We start from the raw sequence: 11,273 nt of genomic DNA, 5'->3' as shown, positions 1-11,273 counted from the left end.
CAAATAGGAGCTGTGTGGGGATGCGGGTGCCAGCGGGGGTGAGCGTGCTGCCAGAGAGTGCTGGAAGTCTTGGGGAGATTCCTTGGGTGCACAGAGTCTGGCCAGGCAGGTCTGTCGATGCCCAGCTGTAAGATCTGTGCCTGGTTCTACAGGCAGGTAAATGTGTTGGGGGGGAAGGTCGCTGCTCACCGGAGGATGTACAGCCAGCCCAGATCCTGGAAAGCCAGGGATTAACCTCTGCCTTTAAAAGCAGCGCTGGAGCCTTGCCCTGGCTGTGGCAGGAGTCAGCTCTGGGCTGTCACTTCTCACCCCGCTGAGGCTCTGCAGCCAGTGCCAGGTCTGCACAGCCCAGCAGCTGCCGAGCCCCGTGGGGAACAAGCACGGAGCCGGGTCCCAGGCTTGATACACGACTCTCCCCCCTCTCTGCTGAGGCGTTTGCCATCTCCAGAGGGGCTGGATGCCTGCTTGGACCTGCTGAGAGCACCTCTCTTTTGGTTCAGGAGTATTTGGCCACGGGTGGAGGCTCCCGGTGCTGTGGCAGGAGGGTCCCACACACAGAAGTTGGCCCAGGGTTATGGAGGAGCCCTGGCAGCTCCCATCCAGACCCCACTCCAGTCGTGATTTCCCCACATGGCTGTGCTCATGCACCTCCATCCCCAGCTGCAGCGGTGCTATGACCGCATCCCTGCTGCAACCCCCTTTCTCCCAGGGGAGTATGCATTTGGCTTGCCACCGTCCCCTTCTGCTGACACCCCCCTGGCCCTGATGCTGGCCCCCTTCCTGCAGTGCTGTGCCCCTCATACCTCTTCAGCCAAGGCTGCCCCAAGCAGAGCAGTGCTCAAGGGGTTTATCCCTTCAGTGTTCACAAGGAGCTGAGGCCTGTGAACTACTTACATGTGTGACTCGGTGTGCTCATCACAGAGGGACCCACACCTGTCCCATTTTCCCGAGCAGGCTTGCATTTCTGCAGTCACTGCTGTGGCTGTCCACGCTCCTCCTGAGAGCTTGTTTCCCTCACTGAAGGCTGCGGCAGGAGAAGGCAAAAAAAAGTCCTCACGAGTCTCCTCCGCTCTCTGTCCGTCCTGATACCATCACTCCAGACGCTGATTAACCTCCCTTTGAAATCCTTGCCAGGGCAGAGCCTGCCTGGCTGCTCCTCTCCTGGCCCCAGCCTCCCACACCAACCAGCCCGCAGCCGCGGCCATGCACCATCACACACCGTCTGCCCCAGCTCCTCTTGTGTGTCGGCCACGCCAACCTGCCCTGCTCACACCTAACATCTGCAGCCAGGCTTTTCTGAGGGGCTGAGCTCCCCCCCCTCCCGTCCCCTTAGCCATTCTGCTGTATATATTGCCCAATTAATCACCAGGGCCATTAATCAGCGGGACAAAGAATTGTAAGTGCAAAATCACCAGTGCAATCAACGGTGGGGGCAATTAATGGCAGCTGCAAAAGTGCACTCAGGAACACAATCGAGCGCTATGGGGGGGGGTTGAGGGGGGGGGGGGGGATGCTCTCAGCTCCCTGCTGGGGCTCCAGCCGCAGACCCACGGCACACACGTGCTCGAGGGGCCACGCTCACTGCCACAGCAAGCTCCTTCACCCCCAGAGCCCCAGCTGTGCCCGTGCCCCTCCTGCTCCCCGGGTGACCCCCTCCCCCCACATCCCCATCTTCCTCTTGGCACCGCAGGCTGCTAAATTGGTCTTGAGTCGTTCTTTTCCACCCACCCCTTAGTCACTCTTCCCTGGCAGGCAGCGCAGCGGAGCGGTGGGAGGCAAGTGAATGTGAGACTCGGGCAGGGAAATGGGATTTCAAGAAAAGCCAGCTCCCCTGCGAGCCACGGAAGCGGCCAGGGAGGCTTCCAAGGGCAGGCTGCCCATGCCGAGGGTGCACGGGGCAGAACCCCACCACCCCAGGCAGAGGGGACTCCATCCTGGAGAAGGGGAGAACTCCCAGCCCTTGGGGATGCTCTGCTGCGGAGAGGGGCCAGGCAGGGACCGGGCTGCCCCAGCGAGCTGCTCCCGTTGCTCTCCCGCCGTGCACCCTTGCTCTGGTGACACCCTTAGACCTAAATCACCATTTTCCCTCTTTTTGAAAGCCTGTTTCTCTGTGGGCAGGTACAGTCATGCTCAGCACAGGCTCAGGTGAGGCATCTGTGGCATGTGGAGAGGTGGGCAGCCGCAGAGCTCTCACTGCAGCAGGGAACAAAACCAAGGTGAGAGCTGGGTTGCACATACCTTGAGACCATCCAAAACCCCATCCCCCATCTCCAACAGCAAGAGCTGAGCTCCAGGCTCGCTCCCCGGGATGCTCTGTCACCCACAGACAACCCAGCAGAGCTCAGAGCCCGTGGTGCAAGGTGCTGCGTGGACAAGTGTGAAAAGATAGTATCACTGCATCCACTGCAGGAGACGGGTGCTGGAGCTGCTCCTCAAAGCAGCACAGACCGGCAGGGATGGGACTGTGGCTCTGTTCTGCTCTGTAACAGAGCCACACGTGGTTTCCTCGGGCAGCACTGCCCATGCTCTGCATCCCAAGGCATCAGACCTTAATCCTCTGGCTCTTGGAAAAAGCTTAGCACTGATGGGAAGCTCAGAGGCCTTCATTTTCCCCCAGCCCCCCTAACCACTGACTTGCATGTGTGGTTATAAATAGTTCTTTCCCCCGGGAGGACTTAAAAATTCCCCCCCCTGCCTAACTTGCTGGATGGTTTATGTTTTATCTGCTGCCCTTGGTTTTACCCCCGGGGCTTTTTCCAGGAGACCTGGAGGTAACGAGGCCGGACAGAAAGCTCCTTTGTGGAAAGGGGGCAGGATGCAGGGAGGAGACACAGAGCTCCTGGGTCAGGGAGAACAGCAGTGGAGGAGCAGGGCTGGGAGTGGGCAGGACCAAAGTGGACCGTTGCCATTAGGGATTAGTTAAAAATAGCAGGGAATGTACAAAGATTTGGCATGTGGATCCCAACGTCTCCCCTGCGCGGGCTGTTTGCTGCTGCTGGCTTTCTGTGCTGGCTCTCTTAAGGAAGAGAAGCCCCACCTTGGAGCAGGAAGGCTCCACAAATCCTTTCTGGGAAGCTGTGTGAACACACAAGGCCATTACCTGGCTTTAGGGGGCAGAACCCGGGGGAAGGGGAACCCCCCTGGTGCACAAGCAGTGCTGGGATAACTCCAGAGCCACAGGAGCAAATGCTGACCCTGCATTGCTTTGCTACTGAGTCCTTCCCACAGCAGTGCTCCTGCTCAGACCTTCCTCTTCCTCCCATGCAGAAGTTTTAGCTCCTGAGCTAAAAGCAGATCTCCATTTATCTCCTTAGAGCAAAGCCTCGGAGAGCCAGCTTCCAGCAGAGGGTAGCAGTGCCTGTGAGTGCTCTCCTCCTTAGAGCAAGAAGGATTTTTTAATCATTATATTAAAGAGCTTTATCTCCTGAGCCTCTGGCTCTTGGAGGACCGAGCATCTCTCTCCCCCAGAAGGTACTGGCAGTGCTCAGCTCTGGGAGCTGGAGAGGCTGCGGCTGGGCACTTGCTGGGAAAGAAAAAGCCTCCAAAAGCTCCGTGTTAACTTGCTGCTGTGTGAGGACACGAGGCTGTTTGCCAGCAGCATCATCCAGCATTCCTAGATGCAGAGGGGATGAGTTGAGCCACTTGCTGCCTTGCCCAAGCAAAGGGGAGGATGTCAGAGGTTCCAGTGCCCAGGTAAAGATGAGGATGTCAGAGGTTCCAGTTCAGAATGCAAGCTGGAAGGAACACGTAGGTATGTCACTGCCTTCTAGCAAGACAGCAGCAGGAGCAGCAGCAAAAGCCAGAACTGGCTCTACAGACGCTCTCCTCTGCAAGTGCCTGTGTTTATTTTTCTTTTAGACAATTAAATGACATCTCTGCAAGCCAGTTATGGATGATCTCCTTTAAAGGTTAATTGAACACTACTTGCAACTTTGATGTGCGTTTCCCCTTTGAGAGAGCTGCTCCATTTGGCAGCCAGGCATTAAAGGGGTGGTTTGCACAACGGGCCAAGTTTGAGGAGGGAAGAAACAGAGGAGGAAAATAGGAAGCAACAACTGAATTTGCCTTTTTATAAATTCTTTTCTCTTCTTCTGCATCTGCTGCAATGAAACCTGGCTGAGCAGAGCAGGGATGGGGACACGTAACCCTCTGGAGAGCAAGAGAGGGAGCTGGAGGATGAGGAGACAGCAGCAGCACGGCAGATGCTTTTCGCAGTGAGGACTGAGATTGGCTCTTCATCAACATGCAGAACTTGCCTTTTCTCAGCTCCCACTTGGCTGAGCATCGTGCAGGGTACAAAAATACCCGGGGTTTAGGCAAACCACAGCGTGACGGGTATCACAACAAGGGAGGATGGCACAGAAACCAGGTACAGCCTGTCTGGGTGCTCAGGTGCTGTGAAGCCGAGCCTAGACTTGAGGTGGAGAAGTCTGCTTTGCTGGAAGAGCTTTAGGTTCTACCTCAGAGAAATTCCTCCTCTGATACTCACTGCTAAGGACAGAAATTGTAGGTTTCCAGCTGCTTCCAGGGTCAGTTATTTCCCCCCTTGTTTCTCAGGGAAGCAGCTGGAGCTTCCCACCACAGCAGGCAGCTTTCAGCTGGTGACTTTAAGAGTATGTCCCAAGGGAAGCAGCCCTATCTCATGCTCACATCCTTGACTTCCTGGCCCTCACCAGTGAGAAGGGAGAGCAGACGGTGGCTCCGTGCACTCATGCGGCACGTGAACCCCACAAGGCTGAGAAAGAAGCAGCACAGGTTTGCTTTACGGACCCCAGATACACCAAGGAGGTGCCAGAAGGCTGGAGGTGGCCATCAAGAGCATGGGGGGCAATGCTGGCCATGCTCCTGGCTGCTTTTCAACCACTTGGAAGAGGAGGAGAGACAATAAAAGGCGAGAAGATCGCAAACAGAGCCCTGTCTCCATGGCAGCCTGCAGCTCCACTTCTAAATTTTCCCTGTACGTGAAGAGGATGCTTCTCCCCTGTGTGCTCCTGGGGGAGTTTGGCAGCAGAAAGAGCCTGAGTCCAGGTATTTTGTGGAGGCTGGTGAGGGATTGGCTTGTGGAGGAAATCTGTGCCCTTGTCTTGTCATAACCAGGTTCACGGTTCCTCGTTACTGCTTTACCCCTAATTAGGGGGACAGAGGAAGACGCGTGCAAAGCCCATGGAAGCGGAAAGCCAGAAGGGGAATATTTAGGGCTCATCTCAAGTTACAGAGAGTTCTTGCTATTTTTAACTGGCCAAGCAAACCCTTGCCATCAATTAGACCCCAGAGCAGGCGCGTGGGAGACGTGTAGGACACCAAAACTCAGCGGTCGGGCTGCTGCCCGGGGCCATGACCCTGCACCAGGCACAGACCATGGGTGCTGCTCAGGTGGGAATTAAAGGACAGCACCTCTGCGACTTCCCACCCACACCCAGAGGCACCTGCAGGATGTACAGAGACCCTGAGCTACCTAGTGCAAGCCAACCCCTTGCAAGGAGATTTTTGGGTGCCCCCTTCTCCTCGCTCCCCCCCCCCAATTCTCACACCCTGGCAGATTGTGTTTTACAGGGTCGGAAATAGATGCGCGAGAAGGGGCCTCACAGATCCCAAGTGAAAGCCGTGCTCAGCTGTCACCCACCCCAGCACCAGCTGCCAGCCCCAGACGGCTCCCAAAATAACCCGTGGTGGGGATGCAAGGGCCCCCTGGCCCTCCTCTGAGGGAAGGAGAGGTCACTTTGCCCCTCGTGGGGATGGGCTGCCATGGATGGTACCTCCTGCAAGGGTCTACCCTGGCAACGGGATCCTCTCCCCAACAGCATCCCCGGGGCTGCAAAAACCCCTCCCCAAAACTTGCCCTGTTAACTGAGGTGTCCTGCAGAGACTGAACGGGTGCTGGTGACCTGGGTGCCATGGCATGGTGGATGAAGCAATGGTGTCTGTCACAGGAGGGGTGTGAATTCACCAGTCTGGAGGTGGTAGCCAGGGTTTAGGAGTGCCCAACAGCCCCGAAGAGTCTGCAGACCTGCAAAAGACAAAAGCATTTCTGAGTTTCCAATTAGCAGAGCTTTAATTGCACTATTAGTTGCTCATTAGCGGGAAAAGCCAGATGCTCTTAGGAATTAAGCAAGCTGAAAAGATCTTTCTCTCCACCCCAGGAATATTTAACTATGTCTCATGCAAGTATTTCCTTTGTACTGGGAGCATGACTGATATGACTTGTGTGGGTGCTGTGCTCAGCTTTTGAATCACTGATGAGCTCCGAAATCCGTGTGGCGTGAGGCTGCTGGCAGGAGGTCTGAGTGTGGGGGCCGGATGGAGAGATGCTCCCGAGGTTTGGGCTCTGTCCTGAGCAGAGAGCTGGGCATGGCCCAGGTAGAGCTGGGAGTTACATGGCATTGTTGTATAGACCAAGCTGAGGTGGTGATAACACGGAGGACCAGGCTCCCAGAGCAGTGCTAGGATATTCCCACAATGCACTGGTGTTGCTGCGCTCGTATCCAGCGAGGGCAATGCATCATATGGGGCCGGCTCCTCCTGGGAAGCCCTCCCCAGGTCAGACAGGGGTACAGGGACAATAGGAGGGGGGCTGGGCCTGTCTCAAGCCCGGCTGCTGGTAACACTGTTGGGGTTTGCTTGCGTGTGGAGCTATTTAATCCGAGCTGCAGCTGTGCGGGGGAGAGCCGAGGCACTTCAGCACCAGGAACCCTCGCTGCTCTCTGCACAGAAAACCTGGGCTGGCTCTGTACACACAGTGGGCAGGAGCGATGCTTAGGGGCTGACTGGGGAGCGTGGGGTCCCCCATATAGCCTTATTCTAACGACAGCATCCTCGCTGCTGACCGGGCTGGCAGGCAGGCACAGGTTAAGGGGGTGATGTTTTGTCCCCCATCACCACATTGTGAGGTCACCTTCCAAGCCTAAGGTGTCCCACCAGGTCACTTTGCTCACCTCCTGAACTTCCCTGTGGGCTGTAACCCCAGTTCTCCCATGCTGCCAGGGCAAACACCAGCTTTTCCTGGGAATAAATGCCGGCTGGCTGGCGTTGCAGCCTTTCAGCCACCAGCAACAAGGTTTGTCTCACTTCTGCATCCTTCTCAGGCTAGGGAGACAGAAAGAATAATGCTTGGCTTTTTCTAGCCCACGGATTTGCTGGTGCCATTAGTTTGTGCTCAGGCTAACTGTCCAGTAAGCATTTGCTGGAGAGAAAGCACGAGGCTTTGCAGAAACGCAGATGTTGAAAGTCATGGGACTTTTGCTGACTTACACCAATTTCCTGGGGGTTGAGCAATTGTCCCTGGGCAGGGACAGGAGCCTCTCCCTGCTCAGCCAAGCTCCTGCACAGGGAAACACCGCCGTCTCCCTGGGGAGGGACCAGACACTGTGGAAGTAGGCACAGCACGGCGGGTGTTGAGCCGATATCCTCTAAAGCTCCTTCTGCCAACGTGATTCATCCTTCATTTGAGAAATTCCTCTTATTCTAGTCCTGGCTTCCCCAAACAAAGCTCCAGCCAGTCGCCTCAGTGCCGCCTACACCATCACACGGACCATTTCGCCCTGCTCTCCCATTAACTCCACTTGTTGACTCATCCCTCGTCAGGACTCCTGTCTCGGTAGCGCAATGGATGGAGCAGAGGTGTACACAGCTCCTTCAAGCTCTTTCCAAAGCTGATGCTGAACCCAACATTGATTCTTGGCTTTCCCAGAAGGGCTGTGTCACTGACCTTGACCTGAGCCGCCGTCCCGCAGGAGCTGGGTGCAAGGAGGCAGCGCTCGGTGCTGCTGATGGGCTTCAAAACAGATGCTGATTCCCTTTCAGTGCTCTCCCCCCTTTATTGAGCAGTTGCACCTCCATCTCCAGGGCTTGCAGCAGGGTCACCGGTCGTGGTGTACGAGCCCAGCTGCCAGGGGACACTGGCAGAGACGTGGCACGGTCTGTCACTGCGCTGGCATGAAGCCCACCCAAATCCCTGCCAAAGGCTCCTCTAACAAGCACCAGGCAGTGGGTGTGAATTCTCTTAGTGTTCATTGAAATAACATTAAGTGTGATGGACTCCTGGGCTATTAGAGTGGATGTAACATGTAATTGAAGCTGGTTATTCTTCATCTGGAGTGTCCCCCTTCACTAATGGCAAATCAGGGCAGAACACATGGTGTGTGCTTTGTGCATCCCGGGCTCAATTCACTCCCTGCCTCCCGATCAAAATGATCCCAATGAATGTCAATGAATGAGCGGGGGACAATGAATCGGAGTGAATGAAAGCCTTGTAATGGGGCCCTGCGCCGGCACCGAGCCACAATCGAGCACCACAAGGACGGCGTCTGCCTGGGCGGTGTTTGAATCCAGCCCCATTAGCACGATTAGGGTGAAGATTACAGGGGTGGGGGGCAAGGTCGGCGCCGCTGATGGGGCTCTTCAAGCCCTCTCGCTGCCATTTCTTGCTCCTCAAGCCCTCTCGCTGCCATTTCTTTGCAGACCGAAGCCAGTAGGTGTTCGGAGAGCTCAGCCCCAGCTGGGTGTGGGGAGAGCTGAGCTCTGAGCGGAGACAGGCAGATGCTGGTGCAGCCCATGGCGGGTTCATCTCCTTGGCCTGGTGGTTCATTAGCCTTTGGGGTCCCAAAATCAGAACCCAGTTTTGATTGCAGATCCCAAACCCAGCTCAGCAGGATTGCTGCCTTCCAAGGTTTGCATTAAGCCATCCTCCTCATTAAATCATGCCGGATGCTCCAGGTGGCACGTGCGTAGCTTTTCACTGGGGAAACGCCTGTATTTTTGCCCCGGGGCCACGTTCCTGGTGTTCTCCAAGCCCCAAAACACAAGAGTGAAACAGGGGCACATCGCCTGGCAGCGATCGAGGGAAGGAGGCAGGAGGCTGGCTCCTGCGCCCCGGCTCTTGGCAGCTGCCGCTTCTGTATTATCTCCTCATCTCCCAACAAACACCCAAATGTGTGGGTGCATCTGCACAGAAACGATGAATAATAAATTCAAGAGGGGAAGAGGAGTAGGCGAGAGAGAGCAGGGGAGAAGGAAGCGTTCGCACCCGGCGCAGAGGAGAACAGGATCAGCAGGGAGGGAGTAACGCCGGGAAGCCTGGAAGGAAGCGAAGGCTCTTAGGAAGGCGACCTGTCTGGGGAAGGCAGAGAAGCTTCTGCCTGTGAAAAAAACCCCAACATTGCAAGGAAGAGGGAAAAGGTTTCAAAGAGTCTGTGCTGCGAAGAGATGAGATGAGATCCCTGCAGCCCATTCAGCAGGGAGGCGATGGGGAGAGTCGTTCTCCCACGTGTGACTGCAGGGGAGGCACGACTGCAACCGCTGGGGTGCCATTCAGTTCTCCCCCCTCCTCTGTCTCTGTGACAATACGAATGGGAACAGCCACGTGTTCAGCCCGTGATCCCAGGGGTCTGGTCTGCACGGGTGTTCAGCGGGGCTCCATCCCACGGGTGATGGGATCCCCCTACCACAGACCCCTGCATCTCCCCACGGACCACTCAGTGGGGTTTGGTAACAGCCCCTTGAAGCCCCGTGACGGGTCATGGAGCCAGATTTGGGCACATACACAGTCCCTTCAGCACAGCATCACGCTGGGGGTCTGACTGACGAGGGGCTTGTGCCATCACCCCGGCCCCCTCCCCACCACAGCCACAAAGGAGCTTTGAGGGGCTCATTTGCCGGCGGCAGCAGAGCAAGAGGAAGGCTTGTGTCTTCCCTGGCTTCCTGTCCCTGCTAATTGGTGAGTGACAGGGCAACTCGCGCTTCAAAGCAATCGCATTGAGCCAGGCAAGGCTGGGAGCTGCAGCCTTTGGCTTCAGGGACAGAGACACCCCCACTCGCCCCCCCCCCCCGGCACGAGCCCACCTCCAGTAACCCCCAGCTGCACAGACTGGGGCACCCCCCACTGCTGTGCTCTCAGTACCACATCTCTTTCCCCATTCCCTCGTTACTCTTTGCAGCCAAACCCTGGCTGCTGCAAGCATGCAGAAAAGCCCTTAAAATACACATCTATGTGTGCATCTAAATATATATGTGTATATACATAATGACTGGCTTTTGTGTGGCTCTGCAAACTGATCTGGCTCCCCACAGAGTCCCACAGTCACCGGATTTGACGCAGGGGAAGATGCCAACGTGTGCCACAGAGGGGACAAATCTGGTGTGTGCCCCCCACCCCTGGCTTTTCCGAGGTGCCCCAGGGCTGAAGCAGCATCCTGTGCCTCTGCTCACTCCCAGGTGTCTCCAGAGCCTTTCTCCTTCTGCTAACATGGGGTGGGAATGCCAGCTCCTCCACAGCTTTCAAAGCATTCATTTTTAAATTGAAAGAGGAGAGAAAAAGAAAGAAAGAAGAAGAAAAAAAAAAGACATGCCCAACCCTCTCAGGCATGTGTAGGAGGGTTGGGATTGATTGAAACACCTCCTGCCAAGAGCCTGGAAAGTCCCAGCTCTCCCTCCCCACATTTCTGCTGTCTTCTGTAGGCACCCAAAAATACCCAACCCCAAACCAAGGGCGCACCTATCCAAGAGGCCACGGTGACAGCAAGACAGAGCATCCCCACAGCAGCAGGTCCACGCTGCTCTGTGGTTTAAGGCATCAAACCTCCCTGACACCTCTGCCTTAGGTAAAGAGAGCGGCTGCTTCGCCTCCTGCTGCTCGCTGCTCTCCGGGATGCTGTCGCTGGAGTTGGCAGCGTTGCTGCTGTGACGCTGCCTTCTCTCTTCAGCAGGCACACGCTGGCAGAGCAGCCTCCTGCACCGATTACCCCGCTCCCTGCAGCGACTCCCTCCCCCTCCCAGCACATTCTGCCTCTCACCCTGTAGAAATGAATGAAGCCCAAGTCATCGATCACTTCTAGCATCCCAGCTCAGACCTTGGCTCTTTACTTCTCTTAATCTCCCCAAAATGGATTTAAGGATTAAAGCAGATATTCTGTCTTTCTGGGACGTTTCTTTGACACTTAATCAATCTGGGTCCTCAGGGCACAGAGGAAAAGGAAACCAAGCTGAGGGATGAGCACAGGTTTGGGTTGCCCTGCTCAGGAGCTTGTGCTGGAGCAGGGATAAGGCAGGACATAAAGGATGGGAAAACCTGGAGCAACTCTATGCACCTTGAGGACAGGGCAGCAACGGTGCTCTGGCAAACACACTGTGTCTGCACCCTCCATCACTCGACCCTCACCCAGCAGACCCCAAGCACTCTCCCAAGCGATGATGCTTTATGCCCAAGACGCCTGCTCGGGCAATGGGAGCCCAGCATGGGGCAGCTCCAGAGGAGAACTGGACCACGCAGCGCCGATGCT

This window comes from Gallinula chloropus (assembly GCF_964237585.1).
Source record: "Gallinula chloropus genome assembly, chromosome: 21".
Classification (NCBI taxonomy): domain Eukaryota; kingdom Metazoa; phylum Chordata; class Aves; order Gruiformes; family Rallidae; genus Gallinula; species Gallinula chloropus.
The sequence above is the reverse complement of the archived record's forward strand: the minus strand, read 5'-3'. Positions refer to the sequence as shown.